The 26,910-nt window shown below is 35.1% G+C and overlaps 1 pseudogene; it reads left to right on the top strand.

Moving 5' to 3' along the window:
- The first annotated feature begins 10,264 nt into the window (after nucleotides 1-10,264).
- LOC149570930 (uncharacterized) lies at nucleotides 10,265-22,043 on the top strand (annotated as a pseudogene).
- The last annotated feature ends 4,867 nt before the right edge of the window (nucleotides 22,044-26,910 follow it).

Here is a 26,910-nt window from a genome sequence, read left to right as displayed (position 1 = left end):
AGAAACTACATTCTAGCGGTGATAATTTTGATGAATAAATGTTTTTACAAAGACCTTCTTATGATAATACTAGTCTTGGATGTTTCATTGAACAAAAGTAAGATAATAAGTCTAAAGCAAGAAAAGAACCAGATTTTGAATATCATTAGCCTATGTAACAAAAAGTAGATCTAAAGAAGATTGAGTCAAATCAATCTAATGATGCACCTAAGGAGGTTGAGCAACCTGAGAAAATTGAAACAACTAAAGAAGTGAGATATAAATTCAAAAGTAGATGTTATAAATGCAATTAAATTGTTCATATGAAAAGGGATTGTATAGGTAAGTCATTTAAACCTATTACTGATTCTTATTGTTATAATTGTCATGGTTTTGGTCATAGAGAAGTTAATTGTAAAAATTAAAAAAATTGATATTAGTAATAGAAAAGTAGAATGTTTAGAGGTACTAAGTCCATAGGAAGAAGATCTAATAAGGAAATAATAGAATGAGAAGTAGCATGGTATCTTACAAATTCAACAACTTTGGACATATTGTGAGAGATTGTAGAGCACCTCTTAACTAGTCTGGACCTAGATTTGGAAATAATTCACTTGTGCGTCAGTTATGTAACAACATTGGTCATGTAGAAATATTATGTAGAATGGAAATGAGGAACAACATGAAGAATCCAAACTTTAGAAGGAACATGAACATGAATACTAGAAGGAATGATAAAAACAATGATAGCCAAAAGGACAACATAAGAGAACATGTAGAAGAATTTAAAGAAGTATTTGTCAAAAACAAAGATCCATCAAGTTCACATGTGGTGTTGGAAAAATAGTCAACTGAAGCACATGAACGAAAATTGAAGTTAGTTGTAGTGATTGATTTATCCTACTTGACTTGAGCACTTTTATAAAGGAATTAACATTAGAAAGGTAAAAGAAGTGTCAAAGAAAGAATTAAGGTATGTGTAGTTAATTTAGGGTAGGACATGATGAGTTGAAGCTATGGTGAAGTGTGCAGAAGATTTGGAGTTTGTATGTAAGTGTGTAAAAGAAAAAAAGTCCTTTGGTAATTAGAAACAACTTTTGTTGATTCTGTATTTGCACAACTAATGTAGAATTAAATTGGTGTTGTGATGTGGAGCCTAATGAGACTCATAGTTTTATTCGATGTGGTTTCCCTCTAGATTATTTCTACTAGGGTTTGGGGGTATGCCCCTCCAGGGTCCTAGGGAAGTACCCCAGGTGTGCTCCTTGTCACAGTACAGGGTGGAGCCGAGACGTAATGCCATCATGGGGTTTTTTTAGGGGAAGTTCCCCCGAAGCTAGAAAATGACCTCATATTATAAAAGGCGTCAGCTACTATTTTATACTATTTTAGCCCTAATTTTGTAAGTAGCAAAAAGCTTGTATAAAAAGGCTTAGGATTATGGATTTTTTTATAAGGTGTGATGCAAAAAATGGTTCTTGCAGTGATATTGAGCTGTAAAGGATTATGGATTATAATCAGGTTGTAATCAGTGGATCATAATAATATTGGACTTGTTGTTGGTGGATGTAGCCCAAGGATTGGGTGAACCACGTTAAATCTTGGTGTCTTGTGTTCTCTTTATGCGATCTATTTTTTTTGATATTATTTATATTTTCATGTAATTGTTATTTCTATTCATGGTTAAATCCTAACAAGTGGTATCAAAGCCAACTAGTCCTCGTTTCTTTTTCTAGCTAGACCGTTGTTGTTTCTTTTAACCAATCTCTGTAGGAAAGTCTCACAATTGAGTAGGAATCTCATGGTTGAGTGGGAGCAATGGAAAAAGAGGGTAAGTTGAGGGTTGACAAGTTTAATAGGCAGAACTTTTAGTTATAGAAGATGTAAATGAAGGACTATCTCTATCAGAAGGATTTATGGAAGTCATTGGAATCAAAAACTAAAACTAGGGAACTATAACAAATGAGGAATGGGAGATTTTAGACAAAAAGGCACTTGGAAGCATTTGATTATTCTTGGCACAATCAATTACATTTAACATTAAAAAAGTGAAGATGACAGAAGAGTCGATGGAAACCCTAATGAAATTGTATGAAAAGCCCTCACTTCAAATAAGGTATTTCTTATGAAGGATTTATTTAATATGAAAATGGCAGAAGGCAAATCTATTGTGAGTTTAATACTATTTCTAGTTAGTTATCTTCTGTAGGTATGAATTTTGATGAAGAAATTAGGGCTCTCTTGATTTTTTGGTCTTTGCTTGAAAGCTGGAATGGCTTGGTAATGACTCTAAGTAATTATGTTTCTGGATCTAATACCCTAAAATATGATGATGTGATCAATGTTATTTTGAGTGAGGAAACTCGTAGGAAACCTTAGGTGGATCTACATTAGAAAGTTCTTTGAACACACAAAGCAGAGGCAAAACAACTGAAAGAGGAAATAATTCTAGAAATCATGGAAAATTAAGAGAAAAGTCAAAGGGGAAGAGGTCTCAATCCAAAGGATCGAGAGATTGCTGGTCCTATGGTAAAATAGGGCATAAGAAGAAAGATTGTTGTACTTGAAATAACAATGAAGGAGATAATCTAGAAGGCAACAAGGATTCAAATATGATAAGTAACAAATCCGAAGAGGATGCTTTGCTTCTATCTTTAGAAAGTGTTGATGATTCATGAGTTTTAGATTCTAATGATTCATTTCGTGGTACACCTCATAGAGTTTATTTCATTGATTTTGTCCAAGGGGATTTTGGGCTTGTTTATTTGGGGGATAATAAACCCTATCAGATTATTAGAAAGGGAAAAGTTAAGATTGAGTTGCAGAATGGGAATCATTGGCTACTACATGAGGTAAGACATGTTCCAAGGTTGAGTAGGAATTTAATTTTAGTAGGGCAACTCAGTGATGAGGGTTGCGTAGTTACTTTTAATGATAAATATTGGAAAGTTTCAAAAGGTTTCCTAGTAGTAGCAAAAGGTGTGAAAGTATGCACCTTATATCTTTGTACAAGTTATATAATTCCTTCTACTTTGATTATTTTAGAGAAAAATGAATATTCAAGAATAGTTTCCACCATTGAGTAGGGAGAACAAATAGCTGTTGTAGATTCTAATATAGCATTGTGGCACAACAGACTTGGGCATATGAATGAAAAACCTATGAAAGTACTTCATTCAAATAAAGTTTTACCAAGTCTAAAATGTTTCAATATGAATTTCTATGAAAGTTGTGTGTATTGAAAGCAAAAGATAAATAGTTTTGTGAAGATTGGGAAGGAAAAGAAAAGTGTGAAATTAAAGCTTGTTCATATAGATGTATGAGGACCAACTCAGGTACCTTCCCTTGGTGTCTTTCATTATTATGTTACATTTATTGATGATGCAACTAGAAAAGTATGGGTTTATTTCCTTAGACAGAAATCTAATGTATTTAAAACTTTTAAGAAATGGAAATGCTTGGATGAAAATGAGACTGGAAAGAAATGAAAATGTCTTAGATCTAATAATGTTGGTGAGTATTGCAATCATGATTTTGAAGATTATTGCTTCACTAATGGTATTCATAGACAAAAAATTATTTCAAGGACTCCACGAAAAAATGGAGTGGCTGAATGCATGAACAAGACTATAATGGAGCATGCAAAAAACATGAGGTTGCATGCAGGGTTGCCCTTAAACATGTGGGCGGAGGCTATCAATACTATTGTATATTTGAATAATAGAGGTCCATCTACTCCTTTAGACTATGGTATTCTAGAGGAATCATGGATAGGTAAGAAGGTGAGTTATTCTTTTCTCAAAACCTTTGGTTGTGAAGCATTTGCTCATATAGATTCTAAAAATAGAACCAAGCTGGAAGCTAAGTCAAAGAAACGTGTATTTTTTGAATATGGTAGTAATGATTTTGGTTATAGGATTTGGGATTTTGAAAATCATAAAATTGTAAGAAGTAGGCATGTCATATTCAATGAGAAAGTGTTGTACAAAGATCTATTGCAACAACATGAGAAGAAAGAAGATAATTATGTAGTGCTAGATGATACTCCAAAAGATGATGTTCGAGCAATTCCTCGTAATGTGAAAGAATTACAACAATAAATACCACACACCCCAATGAATGTTAGATGGTCAATAAGGCTAAGTAGAGCTCTAGAAATATTTTCTCCTTCTTTGTACTCTATTTTTCTAACAGATGCTAGTGAACTTGAATGTTATGATGAAGTTGTGCAGTTGGATACAAAGATTTAGTGGGAGTCTAAAATGAAAGAATAAATGGACTCTTTGCTAAAAAATAAGACATGGTATTTATGCAAGTTACCTACAAGTAAAAAGGCTTTATAGAATAAGTGGGTTTACAAGTTAAAAGAAGAGGATGGAGGTAAGAAAATATTAAAGCCAGGTTAGTGGTAAAAGGATTTGCATAGAAAAAAGGCATTGATTTTGATGAGATTTTCTCTCCTATTGTTAAAATGACTTCTATTCACATTGTTTTAAGTATTATGGCTACTAAAGATTTGCATTTGAAGCAGCTTGATGTTAAAATGGCCTTCCTTCATAGTGATTTGGATGAAGAGATATATATGGCATAGCCATAGGGATTTGATGTCAAAGGTAAGGAGAACTTAGTCTGCAAATTGAAGAAAAGTTTATATGGCTTGAAATAAGCACCTCGACAATGGTACCTAAAATTTGATTGAGCATGGATATAGAAGGTGTCATTCAAATCATTGTGTTTACTTTAAGAGGTTGGATGATGAAAATCCATTATTTTATGTTTATATGTTGATGATATGCTTGTAGTTGGGTCTAACATGGATCACATTAAGAGGCTGAAACACTAGTTAGCCCATGCATTTTCTATGAAGGAACAAATCCTTGGTATGAAGATTTGTAGAGATAGGACAAATAAGAAATTGACATTATCACAAGTTGATTATATTGTGAACGTGTTGCAATATTTCTCTATGGAGAATGCTAAAGCTATCATCACACCTTTACCTGGTCATTTGAAGTTGACTAAGGATATGTGTCCCAAGACACAAGAAGAGGAGGACAATATGTATAAAGTACCATATGCTTCAGCTATAGGAAGCTTGATGTATGCTATGGTATGTAGAAGGCCAAATATTGCACATGTCATTGGAGTTGTTAGCAGGTATATGAGTCATCTAGGAATTGAGCATTGGAATGTAGTTAAATGGATTCTTGGATATTTGAGAAGAACATCTAGTAAATATTTACATTTTGGGGGCTTGACTACTAAATTACAAGGCTATGTTGACTCATATTTGGCAGGGGATATTGGTACTAGGCAGAGTACTATAGGTTATGTATTTACTATTGGTGGGGCAATCGTGAGATGGGTTTCTAGGTTATAGAAGGTCAATGCTTTATCTACTATAGAGGTAGAGTATGTTGCTACTACAAAGGAAACCAAAGAGTTGATATGGCTTCATTTCTTCATGGAAGAGTTGGGACACCCTCAGAGGGATAATTATTTGTTCACAAATAGCAAGAGTTTCATTCATCTTCCAAAGAATTCAGCTCTGCATTCTTAGACTAAGCACATATAGTTGTTGTACCATTTCATTTAGTACATTTTGGATGATGGACAATTAAAGCTAGACAAGATCCATATAGCTTGCAATCTAGCAGATATATTTACAAAGGTAGTGACAAGGGAGAAGCTAAACTTTGTCAAAGATTTTGAGAAAAACTATTAACTAAAAGTTTTTGGTGACTTTGCTGGAGAACTAGAAGATAGGGTTGTCCTTTTAGATTTTGACAACTTCTCATGGAATTATGAAATGGTACTTCCTAATCACAATCAATTGCATGTCCTATAGCCTAACCTAGGGTTTCAAGATACAGAAGAGGATATTGTCTCTAACCTTAATGTGTGTGCCTAGGTTAACAGAACCAATAACCAACAATACCTCCAAGTGCAATTGGTACTAGAAAGAGAAGAAGAAATAGCTGAGAGGATTAGAGGTTTTCCAATCATTCAAGAAGAAGCTATGGTAGAAAGAGTTGCTCATGTAAATCGGTGATTCAAAAACATCACCCTAGCTGCAAAAATATATATGTGGACTGGTAGACTTTTTAGCTTGGTAGATGAAGATTTTGAAGCTCTAGCTAAAATTGACTTCAAACCTAACCTTTCTTTGAAAAGAAATAGAGCTAAAACTACCAATAGACCATCATCACTTCTTTGCAATCTTTAATCATTCCTAGAACTTTGATTCCTTCTGTTATCACAATCCTCCCCTATCAGCTATAGATTACTATTAATGGCTCACAATCAACCCTGGGGTGTTGTGGTAGTACCTCTACAACTGGTAGGAAATTTGGGTAGATTGCCTAAGGTAGCATTACAAATCTTACCTAGGTTTAGTGGGGATGGGAAGAAGTCACCTGAGGAACATTTGAATGCCTTTAACACAACATGTGGAATCTTGGCTGTAGTAATGAAAGATGTTTTCGTTAGGTTTTTTATTCAAACTTTGACAGACTTAGCAACAAGTTGGTTTCATCACCTACCTAATGCATCCATTACACCCTAGGATACTATGAAAGATGCTTTTGAAGCTAGATTTAAATCCACTAAAGATGCAAATTCTTTGCTTATATATTTGAGTCAGATGAAGAAGGAGATACATTTACCCATGAGGGAGTTTGTGGCTTGATTCAACAAAGCACTACATCAAATACTTGCAACAAGTGTACCAAATGATGAAAATCAAAAAGGGTTCTTTTTAAATGCAATGCCTCTAGATATTGCTTTCCCATTGAAAAGAGTAAATCCTCAAATGCTCACAGCCTCACAAACCCTTGCCATAGAGTTAGAGGATGATCTCATTATATCAAGAAAATGGAAGAAAGAGGTTCAAATCCCTAATTCTCAAGCCTCTACATCATCTTTGAATGATGTACTTGTTCAAAAGTTGGCCAACGATCTTACAACAATAAAGAAACAACTTCCCAAGGCCATTTTTTCTTATCAAGATATCCTGAGGAAGTATCCAAGTCATAATGCCACTTCTCAAGGAAAGAAGTTCACCTTACCCCCAAGTGAACAAAGATTACAAATTCAACCTCCTCCCAAGAAAAAAAAACATGTGCATCTTCCACCTTACCAATGATCATGAAGGAACCACATGTCTTGAGAATATAAGACATCAGCAGCTTGAAGCAAAAAGGTCAATGGTAGAAAAAATAGTAATAGAGGAAGCAGCTTCTAAAGATCCTGGTGACTCCATAAATTTCTACCTTGAGTATGAATCTAACTATGATAGAGGTAGTGACATTCTTTTAACTTTGGAAGAAGCTTCATGTTTAGTACTCATTAGAAAATAGAGGATGGAGAAAGCTAACTCTTAGCCCAAAAACACTAAAAGCTCAGCCCAAGCAAAGGATTTTAAAGCTAGAGAGGAAAGTGAAACTAGGACATCTCAATCACAACCTCATATTCCTCACATTATGAAAAGGTCTGACCCTAACTCTGCATTTGACATAGTTGAATTTTGTAAAACATCTAGGATTCAAATATCTCCTACTGAGTATTTGAGGATGAATCCTAACAAACTTAATAAGCTAATTGAATATGTTCACCAACCTTCATCTAATATATCTACTAAACAAGATAATAAAGTTACTTGCAATGAAGAAGCCAAGACTTCAAAGCCTGGTCATCACAAAGACTTGGTCCATCCTAATAAGATCAGTCCATAATTAAGCTATCAAGAAAAGCCAGATCCATTTTATGTATCTCTTTACCTTCATGGTTTTAAGTTAAGCAATTGTATAATAGACTCTGGTGCTTCAACTAACATAATGCCAATAGTAGTGGCAAAGGCCCTTGACCTTCCTTTAACTAAAACCTTCGACAAGTTTTATTCAATGGACTATAAAAAGGTACCTTTGGTAGGTCAAATCAAAGATGCTCAAGTTTCCTTAGTAGCTTTCCCTAAATAGAGAATAAAGCTCACCATCTTAGTAGCTGATATTCCCACTAGCTATGGTATACTCCTTAGCCAAACTTTTGGCCAAGACTTGGGAGGAGAAGTCAAGATGGACTAGTCTCAAGCCATTATACCTATAGGAAAAGAAAAAGTAACCCTACTCCCTGAAACCAAGTCTAAATACATAGTTTTCCCATCTGATGATCCAAAGTCTCAAATTCTTTATCAGCAAATTGATTTTGCTAATTACTTGATTATGCCTAAAAATGAAGAAATAGGTATCTAGTAGGAGGTGGTAGATTTTCCTTAGATGTTGGAATTTGATGGAAGTTTTTGCTTAAGTGGGTTCAAAGCTGGTGTTTTCTTGATATCTCCTATATGTCAAACTTTTCCTTCTTCTTACAAGTTAACAACCTTTGAAAACAGAAATAATATAGCAGAGTATGAGGCTTTACTTTTGGGAATAGAAGAGGCCAAAAAGAAACATGTTAAACTACTAAAAGCTAAAGTTGATGCAAAGATGATAGTAAAATAGGTTAGAAATCTATTTTCTGTGAAAAATGGAAGACTGAGGCATTATAGGAATTGTGTATGGGATGAAATTGAAGATTTTGAAGCTTTTCCATTGAATCAATTCCTAGGGAGTTAAATTCCAAAGTAGATTCCTTAGCAGTATCGGCATCTCTTCTTATCCCTCATCCTGATTTTACAACTGATAAATATTCTATAGAGATCATTGATAGGCCGAGTGTCCCAGATAACAATAATTTTTGGCAAGTATTCAAAGATAATGCACATATTAATGTTTTCTTACAAAGTATGGAAAAGTTTGCCTCTAATTATTTTGAAGGTTCTGATTCTAAATCTAGAAAATTTTGTCTTAATTGGGTAGAAGGGAAAGCAGAGGATACCATACAATTGAAAGAAAATGTGATACCTAAAGGCCTAGTTGAACTTGGGAGACTTTTTGGCAAGTATTCAAAGATAATGCACATATTAATGCTTTCTTACAAAGTATGGAAAAGTTTGCCTCTAATTATTTTGAAGGTTCTGATTCTAAATCTAGAAAATTTTGTCTTAATTGGGTAGAAGGGAAAGCAGAGGATACCATACAATTGAAAGAAAATGTGATACCTAAAGGCCTAGTTGAACTTGGGAGACTTTTTGATAGGTGAGATGATTTTCTAGCTCAAAACTTGATTCCCAAAGAAGTTGAGAGTGGTGAATATGAGAAGGTCAACCTAGGGGATAATCATAACCTTAAAATGATAAACATAGGAAGCTATTGTGAGATAGAGGAAAAAACAAGATTCATTAAATTATTGACCAAGTATATTGATGTTTTTGCCTGGTCATATCAGGATTTGAAAACCTTCAACAAAAGGATAGTTCAAACATCATATTACTTTGAAGCCCAATATCTCCCCCTTCATGCAGAAGCTAAGAACCTATAACCCTAAGGTTTTAGATACAATATTCAATGAAATTGATCAGATGCTTAAGGTTCAAATAATCTTCCCCATACATAACTCCACATGGGTGGTGAACATAGTATCCATGAGAAAGAGGAATGGAGAAATAGGAATTTGTGTAGACTTTAGGAACCTGAATCAAGCAAGCCTAAAAGATAACTTTGCTCTACCCATTATGGATCAAATACTCCAAATAGTAGCAGGCTTAGAAATGATGTCATTTCTTGATGGTTTCTTAGGCTATAATCAAATAGAGGTAGGTGAAGAAGACCAACACAAAATAGCATTCACAACTCCTTGGGGCACATTTGCTTATAAATGAATGCATTTTGGTTTGATAAATGCAGGTGCAACTTTCCAAGGTGCAATGAGTTCAACTTTTGGACACCTTTTAAACAAGTGTATCACAATTTATCTTGACGATATGACTATATTTTCAAGAAGGAAAAAGAAACACTTAAAATATTTGAGGAAGGTTCTCAAGAACTACAAAGAACATGGCATTTCATTAAATCCCAAGAAATCAATCTTTGTTGTAACCAAAGGAAATTTATTGGGACATATAGTGTCCAAGCAGGGGATTAAGATCAACCCTAAAAGAGTAAAAGCTATTCATCAGCTTTGCATGCCGGTTAACCGTAATGGTGTAAGATCTTTCTTCGACTAGATCAACTTTCTTAGAAAATTTTTCCCTAACTTTGCTAAAACCATACAACCCATGGCAAAGTTCCTAAGTGAAAATAAAAATTTCAAGTAGGATAACCTAGCCATTAAAGCATTTGAAGAAGTAAAGAAAGCTATTGCGAAGGCACTTACTCTTTTCCATCCAAATTTTAAGAGAGACTTCATAATGTATTGCTATGCATCTGATCACACTATGTCAGGCATACTGCTTCAAAGAAATGAAAAAGGTAATGAAGTACCTATTTCTGAACCACATTATTCCCTAGTTGAAAAGAAAGTGTTTGCTATTGTCAAGGGTGTAAAACATTTTTGGTATTACATTTTGCATTCACATTCTCTAGTATATGTACCATCTATAGAAATTAAAACTATTCTTACACAGCAAGATGTAGCAGTAAATAACAAAGAAACCTCAGAGTCGAAGGTACAAGAGTTTGACCTAGATATCAAACCAACCAAAATGATTCATGTCCAAGGTCTTTACAAATTTATATTAGAAAACAAAGAAGAAGAAGCTTACCCTAATTGCTTGCTGGTGGGCTTAAAAGATGAATGGTATTCTAATATAGCATATTTTTTAACCTATGGGGAATGCCCTAATCATGTAAAAGGAAAAGATAGAAGAAGTCTCCAACTCAGAGCAGCTAAGTTTGTGATTGTTGATGATATCGTGTATAAAAGAGGTATGGATGGCATGTTCCTGAGATGTATCAATTTTGATCAATAGGGAAAGTTACTCAGAACTTTCCACAAGGAAGCCTGCAGTGGACATTTTTCATCCATAGTGAATACCTTTAAATACTAAGAAGTGGATATTATTGACCAGGTATGTTTAAGTCTACTTATAAATTTGTCAGTAATTGTGAAAAATTTAAATTATTTATAGGTAAACCACAATTGGTTGCATTATCTTTGAAACCAATCATAATAGAAGAGCTTTTCTAGTAATGGGGACTTGACTTCATTGGCCCAATTAATCCTAACTCAAGTGCTAGTCATACCCATATTCGCACTACAATTGATTATTTTACCAATGGGTTGAAGTAGTGCCTATAAAATCTACAACATCTGAGGTGGTCTATAAAATTTTGATAGAAAACATTCTAACATGTTTTGGAGTTCCAAGAAAAATAGTAACTGATAATGCTCAAAAAAATTCATCCTGAGAAATTCAGTTGTTCTATTATGATCATGGTGCCACATTATCACATGCCTCTAATTACTTTCCTCAAGGCAATGGGCAGGCTGAATCAACTAATAGAAATTTAATAAGTATCATAAAGAAGTTGGTTGATGAAAAGTGTAGAGATTGGCATAAATGCTTGTACAAAGCCTATTGGGTAGATAGAACCTCTCCCAAAAGAGCTATTGGTATGACCCCTTTTGAGTTAGTATACGGAGTTGAAACACAATTGTCTTTGCCCCTAGAGCTTGCTACTCTCAATTTGCAAAAATCAATTGAAGATGGATTGTTCTCTACTACTATTGAAAAATGGGTACTATACCTCTAGAAGATTGAAGAAGAAAGGAGGGAGATAGTGGATCGCATCACTATCATTAGGCAAGGGTAAAGAAGATTTTTAATCAGAAAGCTAGGCCTCAAAAGTTCATGATAGGAGATTAGGTGTTACTATGGGACAAGAGAAGAGAACCAAAAGGAGCTAATGCAAAATTTGAAAGCCTCTGGAAAGGACCTTTTGTTATATCAGCCGAGTTGGGTTCCAATGCATTCAAGCTTAAATATCTTAATGGTGATGATCTACCCCTATCATATAATGGACAAGATCTTAAGCTTTTTAATTTTTAGGTCTGCTTTTTGTTCACCCTCATTGTAATTACCCATTTTCCCCTACTTTGTTTCCTTTCAGTCATTTTTGTTGGATACAATTGATCAATTATGTGTTCTCTTTGATGTTACACAAATGTCATTATCAGTTATCAAACAAAGTCTACCAAGCTCAGTTGGTCAGTAAAGCAAAAGATAGAGTCTACCAAGCTCAAATGGTTAGCAAAGTGAGTTACAGAGTCTACCGAGGTCAGATGGTTAGAAAAGTGAGTTACAAAGCCTACCAAGCATTTCTAGAAGTTACACTATGGAGATAGTATCTACCGACCTCACTCGGGTGCTAAAGGATTTTATGGAAGAAGACAGTTTCTACCGAGCTCACATGGTCAAGTAAGGAAAATCAATTCTTACCAAGTTCACTCTGTCTCTAAAGGATTTTTTAGAGTTTGCAATGTTTACCAAGCTTCACTTGGTTAACACTGGAAATCATTTCTAGAGTAGTGTTTACTAAGTAGGGTCAGCCAATGAAGAATTTTATTGTTTTGGGAAATAAAGTTTAATTGTTTCATGTAATGTTTGTAGCCAACTAATATATTGTTTATTAGTAAATATAACTTGTAAATGAGCTGACTTGACAATTTGTAATGTATAAATAAAAGGTCAAGTTGTGAACTAAAATGTATGAATGGATGAATGAATGAGTGAGCTTGCAAGTGAGTTGATTATGTGAAGAGGAAGTGTGAGTGAATATTGAGGAAGGATCAGATATCCTTTAGTAGTAGCAAAGTTGTATTTGATTAGAGAGGATCTAGTGAAGCAGAATAAAGATCTATTACAGAAAAGTTCTGTTGCATCTCATTTAGGTCACTTATTGTTACTTTCTCACCATTGTAGTAGGAATTCCTAAATCTCTTAATAGAGTTAGTCTAACAGCCATTTTTGTAAATCCTCTAACAAGGTGGACAATTCTATTGAATTGTTCTAAAGTCCTCTAGCAAGGCCACTCCTAGCAAGGTGATTAAATCCTCTAACAAGGTCACAGCTAATAATGTGTTTTGTAACCTTTAAGAGGGTTGGCTCCTAATAGGGCTCGCTTCAGAAGAGTTAAAATCGGTAGCTAGTCACTTGGTGGTTTTTTCCATATTGGGTTTCCACATTAAATCTGGTGTCTCTTTTGTTCCTATTATTTTATTTTGCATGCATGTTAATAATTGCGAATGCTTAAAGATCAGTAATAAGTTAATACATAGCTCATTTACAGAGTTACAACATTTTTTTGTGTGGCTACCGAGTGACAGTAGTAACTTGTTATTTAAGACATCTAAGGAATTTGTGGATTTATTTTTGTGGTAAATGATTCACCAGCCAATCCCCCCCGCCCCCCCCCCCCCCCCCCCCCCCTCGGTTACTCCATTTATATTTTCAACAATTGGTATGAGAGTTTTTGGTGCTTACAAGAAGGATTTCAAGGATCTAAGCTAAAGATTAGGATTTCTTACAAGAGGAAAATTCCAAGGCTTAACGAGGATAACTTTTCAGCATGGCAAGGTCTCATGAGACTCCATCTAGCTTCCATTAGAGACACAAGATTGAAATATCTTGATGAAGCATATGTAACTCCTTCTGGCACATTATCTGCTAATGACATTGCATTTGCCCTAAGCTATGAAGAATTTGATGATGTCAAGGACTGCAAAACTGCCTTTGAAATGTGGAAGAAGCTGGAAGATATCTATGGAGTTGATGATAATGTGAGAAGAGCCAAAGCATAAAGTTTACAAGGACAATTTGATCAGATGACGATGAGAGAGGATGAAAACATTGCAAAATATGTTGAAAGAGTCAAAGCAGTTGTCAGTGCAATCAAGGCTTCTGAAGGAGACATTGAGGAAGAAATAGTTGTAAGTAAAGCTCTTAGAACATTACTTCCCATTTATGCAATTAGAGTTTTTGCAATTCAAGAAAGAAGATGTGAAGCAAATCATAAGATAAATTTAGAGGCCAGAGTAGGAAGATTGACTATATTTGAGCTGGATAACTATGATAACTATGTTCTAGCTTCCAAGAAAATTGAATCGGCATTTGAAGCCAAGCTTTCACTCAAAGAAAAAGGCAAGAAGATAAAGGATTCTTCGTCAGAAAGTGAAGAAGAATCAGAACAAAGTTTTGACAATGATCTTGAGGTGGTTGAAGCTCTACTAGCCAAAAAATATTCTAGAGGTAGAGGAAAATACAAAGATAAGGTTCCTCTAATCTATTTTTCTTGTGAGGAAATTGGTCATATTGTTGCTAGGTGCCCAAATAAGTAGAACAAGGATGAGAAGAAAGGTCACAAGGGAAATGGCAAGAAAGACTTCAAATCATTCAAGGACAAAGGTAAGAAAGCATGTTTCATGGCTAAGGATTCTAATGATTCTAATGATGAAATTGTTTACATTGTTGTGAAAGATGAATCTAATAACGATGAGGAAATGGAAATTATCTCTCATGTGAGCAAAAATGATGCATGGATCATAGATAGTGGTTTCTCTCATCATATGACTGCTAATAAAGAAAAGTTTGAACATTTTGAAGACTATGATGGTGGAAGTGTGAGATTTGGTAATAATGAACCTTGTTGCATAAAAGAAAGAAGAAGAATCTCACTAACCAAAGAATTTGTATGTGATAATGCATATTGGGTAGAAGGACTAAAACATAATGTTTTGAGTGTGGCATAGGTACTCAACAATGGATTAAAATTAGAATTCATGCATGGAAAAGCAAGACTGCTAGATGACAAAGGAAAGCTGATTGTATTTGGAATTCAAACAAAAGATAAATTGTTCTATCTTGAACTTGGTGAATGTTCATGCTCTATTGCTCAAGTTGAAGAAAGTTGGTTATGGCATAGAAGGTTGTGTCATGCAAAATTTGATAACTTGGTGAAAAAAAAAAAAATCAGTAAAGTAAGAGGCATTCCTAGTATAAAGAAATCAGAGGTTGGTCTATGCAAGAATTGTCAAATTGGTAAGTTGGGAAAGACTCGCTTTAAAAGTAAGAACTATAAGTCTAAAGAAGTTTTAAAAATTGTGCATACTGATATGTGTGGACCTATTGAAATTGAAAGCTATACTGGAGAAAAGCTCTTTATTCTCTTTTTTGATGATTACTCAAGAATGATGATTGTCATATATCTAAGAGAGAAATTAGAAGAATTTGAAAAGTTCAAATGGTATTTGGCTAGAGTAGAAAAGGAAATAAGGAAAAGACTAAAATGTTTGAGGTCAGACAAAGGTGGTGAATTCATCTCCCACGAGTTCAATAAATTTTGTATTGAAAGGGGAATTAAAAGATAGGTATCAGCCCTTGGAACTCTCAAGCAAAATGGAATAGTTGAAAGGAGGAATAGATCTATCATGGAATGTGCAAGAACCTTAATGATTGAAAAGAAGATTGCTATCAAATATTGGAAGGAAGCTATCGGCACTGCAGTTCATACCTTGAACTGACTACAGCTAAATAAGGACTCATTCAAAACTCGATATGAGTTATAGTATGGCTATAAACCCAATGTAAGTTACCTAAAAGTATTTGGAAGCAAATGTTACATTTTGAAAGAATCTAGAAAAGGTAAATTTGATGTGAAAGGTGATGAAGGAATTTTTTTGGATATTCTTGCAAGAGTAAAGTATATATATGTTTGAATTTTTCTACTCGCAAATTCATAGAAAGTGCACATGTGAAAGTTGATGAGTTTGCAGAAAGGACTAAAGAAGAAAGAAAAAAGGAACCAGAAGACTATAGGAGATTTTTTATCATTGAACTTGATACAGTGCCACATACATCTGTCAATCAAGAATCTTCTACTCCCAAGTATTTAGTAACTGAGTTGCAAGAAGTTCAAATCAAGTTAAAGGAAACTGAGTCACATTTAGATACTACCAAGCCAATGCCTAATGAGTCTGAAGGACCTGAGTAGCAGATGAAATAGCCAGAACTTAAAGTTGAAGTGCAAGAAGATGATAATACAATTCATTCAAAAGGCAAGGAACCTATATTAGCCAAGTATGTCAGGAGACATCATGCACCAGATCAGATCATTGGAGACAAATCTGAAGGAACTATGACAAGAAGTAAGTTGAAAGGTACTTGTTTACTTGTTGATTTTGAACCTAGAAGTGTCAAAGATGCATTAGAAAATGAAAGTTGGATTGAGGCTATAAATGAAGAGATAGAGCAGATAGAGAAAAAAAAAACATGGACTCTTGTACCTAGGCCTAAAGATAAAAATGTGATTGGAACTAAGTGGGTATTTAGAAATAAGTTGAATGATGATGGTAAGGTGTCAAGGAACAAAGCTAGATTGGTATGCAAAGGACACTTTCAAGAAGAAGGAATAGACTATGGAGAGACTTTTTTCTCCTATTGCAAGATTGGAAGGTGTCAAGACCCTACTTGCATATGTTGCATACAAAGGATTTAAGGTTTAGCAGATGGATGTCAAGTCAGCATTTCTCAATGGTATACTAGATGAAGAAGTCTACATTGAGCAGCTTGAAAGTTTTTTTGATCTAGACAAGAAGGACATGGTCTGCAAATTACACAAAGTATTGTATGGTCTGAAACAAGCCCTTAGAGCATGGTATGAAAGATTGCATAACTATCTTATTTAGATTTGTTTTCAAAGAACTAATGATAACAGTAGTTTGTATATCAAGGGAGGACCAAATAATAAGATTTTTTTGGCAGAAATATTTGTGGATGATACTTTGTTTACATGAAATGATGATCTTTGAAAATAATTTTTAGAGCAAATGAACAAGAAATTTGAAATGTCAATTATTGGAGAGATTAAATTCTTTGCTGGTCTTCAAATTCGACGGATTAAGAATGGCATCTACATCACTCAATCTAAATACATCAAGGAGATACTAAAAAATTTTGGTATGGAAGATTTTAAACTAGTCGGAACTCCTATGTGTAATAGACTAAAGCTTACCAAGGATGATAAATCAAAGGAGGTAGATCAGACATTATATAGATCTATGATTGGAAAGTTGTAGTATGTAGTTCATACAAGGCTAGATATTGCTCTTACAGTTAGTATTGTGGAAACATTTTCAGCAAAACTAAGATAAAATCACATGATGACAATCAAAAGGATCATGAGATATTTGAAAGGCACTGAAGATTATGGATTATGGTATAAATTTGGAGGTAATCTGGATTTAAAAGTGTTTACTGATGCAGATTGGGAAGGAAACATTGATGATAGAAAAAGCACAAGTGGAGGTGCTTTCTTTCTTGGAAAGAGGTTGGTTTCTTGGACTAGTAAAAAGAAAAACTGTACATCCCAATCTATAGCTGAAGTAGAGTATGTTGCAGCAGCAGTAAACTATTCTAATATTGTTTGGTTCAAACAATTATTGGAAGGCATGAAGGAGGAAATCAAAGAACCTATGGTTATTTTTTGTGACAATACAAGTGCAATTAACATATCCAAAAATCTAGTGATGCATTCAAAACCAAGCACATTGCAATAAAATATCACTTTGTCAGAGAATTGGTGCAGGATAAGGAGATCAAATTGGAATATGTCTATAAAAAATAACAAATTGCTAACATATTCACCAAACCTTTACCTAACGATGCATTCTTGTATCTAAGAGGTAAATTAGGGGTCCTTCCCCTATCTAAAGCTCACTAAAATAAAGTTTTAGTGATGCATCAACAAGTACCAAGTTGAACATTTCTCAGTTGATGCAGTTTAGTTTATGGAAATATTGCATATGGATTAGTACATAAGGTACATTACTACTCATTTGGTTTTTGTTGTCTTTGGCATGTGTTGTCAAAGAGGGAGAGTATACTGTCATATCCTTCTAAAATTTGAATTTGTTTGTGAAAATTTTGATGTTTGCAAAGAAGCTATGTAATTCTTTCATATAGGGAGATTACTGTACTTGAGAAGTTTGTGGAATAAAATATAAGAAACATTATGTAAAGACTTGTTCTCAAATTTCATTTTTCTATGACATATTGTGTTTCCATCAATGCCAAAGAGGGAGATTGTTGGATACAATTGTTCAATTATGTGTTGTCTTTGATGTTATACAAATGTCATATTAGTTATCAGATAGAGTCTACCGAGCTCAGTTGGTCAGCAAAGCAAAAGATAGAGTCTACCAAACTTAGATGGTTAGCAAAGTGAGTTATAGAGTCTACCAACCTCAAATGGTTAGCAAAGTGAGTTACAAAGTCTACCAAGAATTTCTAGAAGTTACACTATGGAGACAGTATCTACCAAGCTCACTCGGGTGCTGAAGGATTTTATGGTAGAAGATAGTTTCTACCAAGCTCACACGGTCAGGAAAGGGAAATCAGTTCTTACCGAGTTCACTCAGTCTCAAAAGGATTTGTAGAGTTTGTAGTGTTTATTGAGCTTCACTTGGTTAACACTGAAAAACATTTCTAGAGCAGTGTTTACTGAGCAGGGTTGGCCAATGAAGAATTTGATTTTTTTGGGAAATAAAGTTTAATTGTTTCATGTAATATTTGTAGCTAACTGATGTATCGTTTATTGGTAAATATAACTTGTAAATGAGTTGACTTGACAATTTGTAATGTATAAATAAAAGGTCAAGTTGTGAACTAAAATGTATGAATGGATGAATGAATGAGCAAGCTTGCAAGTGAGTTTATTGTGTGAAGAGGAAGTGTGAGAAAATTTTGAGGAAGGATCAGATATCCTTGAGGAGCAGTAAAGTTGTATTTGATCAAAGAGGATCTAGTGAAGCAGAATAGAGATCTATTACAAAAAAGTTCTATTGCATCTCATTCAGGTCACTTATTGTTACCTTCTCACTATTTTGGCAGTAATTCCTAAATCTCTTAACAGAGTTGGTCTAACACCCATTTTTGTAAATCCTCTAACAAGGTGGACAGTTCTATTGAATTGTTCTAAAATCCTCTAGCAAGGCCACTCCTAGCAGAGTGATTAAATTCTCTAATAAGGTCACACCTAACAGTGTGTTTTGTAACCTTTAACAAGGTTGGCTCCTAATAGGGATCACTTCAGAAGAGTGAAAATTGGTAGCTAGTTACTTGGTGATTTTTTCCATATTGGGTTTCCACATTAAATCTGTTGTCTCTTATGTTCATGTTATTTTAATTTGCATGCATGTTAATAATTGTGAATGCTTAAAGATTAGTAACAAGTTAATACATAGTTCATTTACGAGTTACAACATTTTTTTGTGTGGCTACCGAGTGATAACAGTAACTAGTTATTTAAGACATTTAAGGGATCTGTGGACCCCCCTCTCAGTTACTCCATTTATATTTCCAACAATTTTCTCTTGTCTTTTTTGTTCTGTGTATATTTAGTTTAGGTCTATTCTTTTTGGTCTACAGAACCAAAAATGTTAAGTTCACCTATGATCCCTTCCGTCTCATTCCCTAGTCGAAGCCAATTGTTACCATATGTTTTCGTTGATGTACAAAATTATCACCCAAGAGTCATTTTGCAATTTGAAGTTGGAGTTGAAGCCCAATTTTACTTCAATTTTGAGGTCAACTTCACCCTTTCCTTTTCAACTCAGCAAGGTGTCCTCCTCGTCGACCCAGGTCTGCTTTTGGAAGTTGAAGTTGAAGCCGAAGTTGATTTAAGCTTCAACTTTGACTTCAACTTTGAGATTTTTCTAATGTGTGCTTGTTCCCTTGTAGAAAGTGCATAGCGAGATTATAAATTCATCTTTATGAGCCAAAGGAATGGGTCCCACTCTATGGTAATGTTGAAGATGCAAAAGGCAATAATTATGGTAATTATGAGAAATCGTGCTAAGTACGGTCACTTTATGGAAAAAAGGTGGTGCACAAATTTTGTGACATCATGAAAGGTTGAGCTACATACAAATGTGATGGATATTAGCTGCAAATAAGCCTTGCAAGTTGTTGGCGCTCAAAATTGCAGTCCTTATTTTGAGCACTGTTGAGAAATTAAGCCCTATGAAAGCTTTTTGATGCCTATGCACCCAACTGCCAGTCTAAAGCCTAAATGGTGTTTAATGTTTCTAACACCCTATTTTCAGCCTGTCTAAGTGTTCCATGAAGTTAAATCATCATTCAGAATCATTTGGCGAAGTCTTGCTTTCAGAAATTGTCAATCTTGCATTTTACACAGTGTCAAACAGCGATAAGAAGCCCTGTTTATGCCTTAATACCTTGCACCTAGATTTGCGTCATGACTTGCCACTTTGGGAGTATCTAGTATCCATACCTAAAAACCTATGTTTTAGATTTTGAATCGTTTCGAGTCTGTTTGACTAGGTTTTGAATCTCTCAAAGTTGGTCAGTTACTATTTTCACACATTTGCAAAATGTTCATAATTCTAGGAACCACTGTTTGACATGCTGTAACTTTTGACCAGTTGACCCAAATGTTAAAATTCGTATTGCATTGCATTTTAGACGTCAGAGACTTATTATGTTTCAAGTTTCAGCTTATGACAAATCCGTTTGATCAGTTTTCAAACGCGATTCCAAATGCAATTTCTAAAAGTTGTAATATGTCAACATGTGCAAATTGTTTGGTAGCCCTGTTCGAGACATCATAACTTATAACTCATGATAGGTCAATTCGAATGAATTATACCCCTATGTTTTCCTCTAAAAATTCTTCAAGTGTGTTAGTTTGTAAGACTTGACAAATCAATATGCACACTTTTCCAGGTCAATTATATTTGCAAAAATCGCTTTGTCATTGTTCTCAGTTTGCAAAATCTAGGTAGCCCACTTTGACTGATTTCCATTTGTGCCCTATAATTCATCATGAGCCCAAATCGTAGATCCATAATGTCTGCATGACAGAGAACTAGTATCCCAGTTTTCATTTCCCCATGTGCTCATTTGCCTAGTTTTCCAAGCCGATTCCAAACCCAGTTTGTTATTTTCTGACATGTTTTCTTGCAAGTAAATCTGAGAAGGAAACTTTGACTATCAATATCTTTTGACCTTGAATTTTTCATGAGATGAGATTTGACAAGGTACAAGAATGTAGAGCAAAGATTCAGTGTATTCAATTTCAAGGCATGATCAGTTGTTTTGGTCAGTTTTCAAAGCCAGTCAATGGACCTCTTGGCGCATATTTGACAGTTGACTCAACATTGAAAAATGAGTTTTAAAAGTGGTTTTCAGTTGTCGAACTTGATTCTAATCAGCTTCAGATGGTCAATGGATTAATTTTGAGTATCAGTTGTTTGAAAATGAAATTTTTTTAGCCGAACCCATTTCGGGGCCCGGCTAAACGCTATCAGACTGATGTAATGTTTAGAGATGAAGGCACTTTGATATGAGGGCATCATTGTAAAAGATTTATCAAATGTGGCTTGATTTAATTACAAAGTCTAAGGCTGGTGGATTGGATGTTATTGAGACATATGTTTTTCGGAACATGCATAAGCCTAAGAGACATCAGTAGAATTATGGAGGTTTCCTAGTTTGGTTGCACTCTATACAAGGAATTCAGATAAGGACTGAAAATGAACCATTTAAGAATGAGATGCAAATCAATGCAACAAGATAGTGATATAAGCCGCCTTCAAAGTAGTTAATCATAGTCTAAGCCGCTAATTGCAATGTATATGCTAAAAAGGAGGAAGTCCAGACTCTACTTACAAAGGATCCACAATTTTGGGCAAGTAGACCCTTGAAAGAAATGATGAAAAGAGAAGTTGCAAATGATGTATGTTTTCTTCTCGATATTTGTCATAAAATGATGGAAAGATTAGGTCAGCATTCTTTATGGCAACTTGCCATGAGAGGATCTCTTTATTGTCGTTGTTTCTGTGTGAATGATAATGACTTCAAAGATTGGCCACCTATTCTGTCACTACCAAATAATATGATCACAGATGGAGAATTCCTTGAAAAAGTTCTTTCTGTTATAGATGTTCCAAATGGGAAAATGGGAAGAGTAATTGGAAAGAAAGGTGCATCAATTTTGATGGTTAAAGAATGTTGTAAGGCCGAAATTTTATTGGTAGTGCTAAAGGGCCACCATACAAGGTTTTGTTGTTGGAGCCATGAAGGAGGTCCGCAAAGCCGAAGCAATAATCTAGGGGAAGATGCTTTGATATCACATTATTAGGAGGATGTTAATTGTATCATTGCTTTTCAAGGATAATTATGCAACAGAGAGGCATTCTTTAAAATACACCTTGTGCAATGTAAAAGAAATTTGCCAAATTAAAAAGAATGCCCAAATGTAGGTAAAGGAGCCGCCATTGAAGTCAACATTTTAACAAAAAGACAATCCACTGCTTAAAAAAGAGGAGCCACATTTTTAAAAAAGGAGATCCACGCTTGGCAAAATTAGCAAGGATGCCAAATGAGCATTCACAACTGGCAAACTGAGAGAATTGCCATCCAACGTTTGAAGGAACTACAGCCACCACTCATGATGAGTTGCAGGAGTTTTTTAAAGCAGAAAATGGTATAATTTCCTTCCATTTTTAAAGGCACTAAGACAAGGATACTAGTAGAACATATTACGACCACCAATCGTCAGGTTAAAGGAAGCCAATTGTGTGGGATGGATATTTACATTGATGACTCAAATCTTGTTGCAGGCACACCACGTCCTCCAGCCATCAATGAGCTTCACGCAAAAATTCATGTCCTTTCCCCTCAGGATAGTCATACGGTAATTTTGAGAAAAAGTGTTTAGTCCTGTGCTTGAGGAGTTGCAAGTGGTTGCAGCTATCATGTCGAATGATACCGCATTGAGAAAGAAGACGCTAAGCGAAAAGCAGAAGTAACTCACGCCCATATAAGAAGATCATAGGGGAAATTCAGCGCAGGCATTGGATTAAATCCTCGCATCAAGGAAGCCCTTGTAGAAAAGGATGCCAGTGTGAATAGAAAGAGCCAACACAAACAAAGACGTCAAGTAAGGGCCCAAATGGCAATGTTAAAGCGAGCTAGCAGTTTTAAACAGGGGAACATGTTAAAAGAGAGGCACCTTTTTAAGAGAAACTCGTGCAATTGAAAAGAGAGCCCGCCTAGCAAATAGAGGCAGCAACTTAAAGAAAAGGAGGAGCTGGTTGGGAAATAAGGGAGTTTGAATAGGCCTTGGCGTCTAAGAGGAGCGCATATTTGTGATTAGAATTAATCTAAGGACAGATATGAGTTCACAGTAAATGTCATACTCAAAACAAGCTCCTCCACGACCCGAAGTAAAACTCAAAGACTGGCTCAATCCTTGGGAGGTAGAAAGAAGAAGCAGTTAAAAGGAAGATCGCAGAATCTGACTCTAATCTGTTCTGTAGAAAGTTTTAATAGCGAGCGAATCATCATGGGTTATTCAAGTAAAAAAAGGAGGGATTTTGCATTCTGTAGTATAAGAAAGAGTCGTTTCATGTGTGTATTTGTAAGATGCCCGCATCACTTGCATGCTCCGTGAAGAGAAAAATACCTACGTAAGGTAAAAGGGTAGCATGTTAAAAGAGAAGGCAACGTTCGAATTAAAATGAGCATAGGCATGTTTTGAAGCTGTACAAGCTGAACAGGGTAAGGGAGGTTCAAACCCTTTATCCCACATTGTCCGTGGGTGGTTTTTTAAATTTTTTTAAATATGTTTGCACTCAATAGATTTAATTTCAACAAGGAAAAAGGGTTTTTGAAAAGCCACGCCCAGGTGGGCTCTATGAGGGTGACATCAAGTGGACGAGAAGCATATATTTTGGATGAATGTGTGCACAAAGAGGATGATGTCAACAAGATAGGTCGTCAAAAAAGTCAAAAAACTGGCTCCTCGCTACTTCGCTAGCCAAAAAATCTTAGAAAATCTGGCTAGCGAAATAGCGAGGTCGCTAAAAAACCCAGAAAACTGGCAAAGGCAGATTAGCTCAGAAGGAGGAGATTTTGCCACATGTCTTGATCTTGTGGTCATCGTTACGTTGCCAAGGAGAAGATGCTCACAGGTTACCATAGCGAAGTAGCGACAAGGTAGGTGGTGATGACACGTGGCGGCATGGGTCAGGGTTAGTGATGAGGCAGTGACTGTACTAGCCTGAGCCAATCAATGAGCGACATGTGTCGCCTGGTCAAGGGAGGTTTGACCCGAATGGAGGCATAAAGGCAAAAAGTAAAACGGTCTTAAAGTGAATTTTAAAGTATTTTCTCAATGGGTATGCAAATCAGTTTTTAAAATCAAATAGGGCTTTAATTCTAATGTTAAGACATTATATTATTTTAAAATTTTTGGATTTTTAAATTCAAAGATGTGCAAACCTGATATTTCTAGCAGAGGAGTCATTTTCGAATAGACTTTCAAGGGGTTTCTGAGAGGCTAGATATGCCTTATCATATACCGCTAGAATCGTGACAATCCAAATTTTCCATTTCTAAAGTTAGTTTTTGCAAAGGTGCTTCTTTGTTTGAGTTATAGCCAGAAACGTGAATTTTGGGGCTTTCTCAATGGAATGGGTAAAAACTGAAAATCCAATTAGAGGATCAGTACAACTGGGTGAGAATGCAGTTGGAATTCACTTTTCTCACATTCACTCAATTTAACCTGATTTTTGCCAAGCATCTCAAGGGGTTTTCAGATATTTTGTTGACTCACACAGTTTTCATCATTTAGAAAGGGATATTTTGCAAGTTTGTTATAGAAAATGATGAAACAAGATCAGATAAAAATGAAATTGAAGAGAGAGGTTTTCCAGTTGTAGGAGATTGATTTCCAAGTGGACACTTGTCATTCTGAAATCAGATCCGGGAATTCATCTGGGCTATATCATTCTTTCTTTCTGTCATTTGAAGGGTTCTAGTTTTTTGTGACTGAGAAACCATTGTTGGTAGAGAATTTGCAATCATTCTGTGAGACCACTTTGTTGGATCCAGATCTGTGATTTTTCCCACATTCATCAGCAATTTCTCTTCTATATGAATAGCAAATTAAGTTTTATGCAAATAGTTCTATTCTATTAGGTGATCTATGTGTTATTTTCTGTACGTCTTTCATGTATTTGATTTCAAGGAAAATAAATAAAGTGCAGCAAAGGGTTTCCAAATTCAATTTGAGTCTTATCTCCTGTTTATGGATCTGTAATCTTTCTAGTTTGTGATCAAGGATCATAGATTAGGTTGCATCTCATTTTGGAATGTATGTGGTTAAATGTCTTGCATATGGATCAAAGAGCCATGTAATTGCTTGGTATTTATCACAGGGTTTTGCAGATTTCATGTTGGGATAATTTGAGTATGAGATTCAAATCTGAAGCAGATGTCTGTTCACAAGGTGAAGGATAGATCAGGGATCTGGATGTAGTAATGTGTCTCGGATTTCCAAAAGATGTATGGTTATAATTCATTTAATTGCCCAATAGATAAGGCACTGATCAGAAATAGGATCACTAGATTTTGTTGCTCATATTTGGGTCTTGCTGATATCAACATTATTAATCAAACTCTTTTCCCTTTCATGTTGAAGAGCTATAATAGAATGCCCTCACTCAGGTTATGAGATTCCTAGATCTGCATTTAGCTACTGTAGATTGATGTTATTTCATGAGTTATCAGGAGAAATAAGGGTTTTTATCTGCTTCATGTTAGATTCACTGTATGCTTTGAAAACTGGTACCATATAAAGAATCTACAGGTCTACCTGCCTAAGTTTTGCAGAGCCTGAACTAGAAGAAGGGTCATTCCTTATAGTTGGCCTTGTGTCTGAAATGATATGTTGATAATGGGAGTTAGCTACCCCTAGATGTGTCATATTCTCATGGGGATAATTGGAAACGGGTAACATTTTCAAACACCAACACAAGTCTTGTCAAACTATAGATGGAACGTTTGTAATTAATCCTTTCTGCCCACTCTAATCTATCCTCGAATTTTCAAGAAATCATCCTCTATAATAATCTTCTGTCCTACATGAGCTCTCATTTCATCATCTTGAGCTCTTGACACCAATTTGTAAGAAAGGAAAGTGGAAGTCTGAACTCTAATAAAAAATGTAAGTGCATTGTCTCTCATTCTATCATTTTCATGCCTGGTTTTCCCTTTGAAGTGTTTTAGTTTAATAATGTAAATCAGTATCTTTCAAGTTGAACCATGATGCTTTTTCGCCCCAAAATGCCTAAGCTTGAAAAACATTTCCTATTGAGTTCCCTTCCTAAAATTTAGGATACCTTCATGATAAATAAAAACCTAGGTGATGTAATTAAGTGGACAAGGAATGTTCAATCTAGTCCCATACATTAGAAGTTAGCCAAGAGTGGTTTGTTGGAAGTTGCTACCTTCCCACTAGCTATTGAATGCAGAAAACTAGCTGTCGAGTGCATAAATCACTATGACCCCAACACCAGATGCATAAAGAAAGCTTCAAGGGAGGTGTTAGTAAGAATATGCAGGACAAGTGTTAGCACAACCCTAAGAATCCCTCATAAGGAACCCTATGAACCATGGACCTTTGAGGAATCTAAGCATCTATATCATGACAATAAAGAAGAATTATGACAACATCATAACTCAAACTTGGCTTTTGAGACTAGTTGAAGGGGGTTCTAGATTGCCTAAGCCATTAACAATTGAGCATTTCATTAAAGAAATAGTAGACATTGTGTTACTTTTGAATAGTATCAAAGGCAATGATCATGCCTTTCATTGGGAAAGTTGGATGTATCTTTTCATTCTAAAGATCATTGAAGGTGAAAAAATTATTGACTGGGTAGATTTAATAGTTGAGCATTTGCATAGAGGCCTCATAGTGGTAAGTAGTTTCAGCCCATTATTTCTATATTCCTTCCTAGTCTATATTTTAGTGACATCAAAAGAATGGGAGGGACTTCCACATATGCCCTAGATAGAAGAGATGACTATCTACCAATACTACAAAGATCTTCATGCAATTGAATCTTGCAAGGAGTTCAAGAGGGTTAATGATGTTTTTCTTGGGAGGTTAGTTTTTGAGCTCCAAGGTCATGAAAATCATAGGTTATCAGAGGAATCCATGTAGGCTATTAAAATTTATGGCTGCTTTT

Source organism: Cupressus sempervirens, chromosome 2 (genome assembly GCF_028749045.1).
Source record: "Cupressus sempervirens isolate cs-2001-9-10 chromosome 2, ASM2874904v1, whole genome shotgun sequence".
Classification (NCBI taxonomy): domain Eukaryota; kingdom Viridiplantae; phylum Streptophyta; class Pinopsida; order Cupressales; family Cupressaceae; genus Cupressus; species Cupressus sempervirens.
Note: the sequence above shows the minus strand (reverse complement) of the source record. Positions and strands in the feature narration are given on the sequence as shown.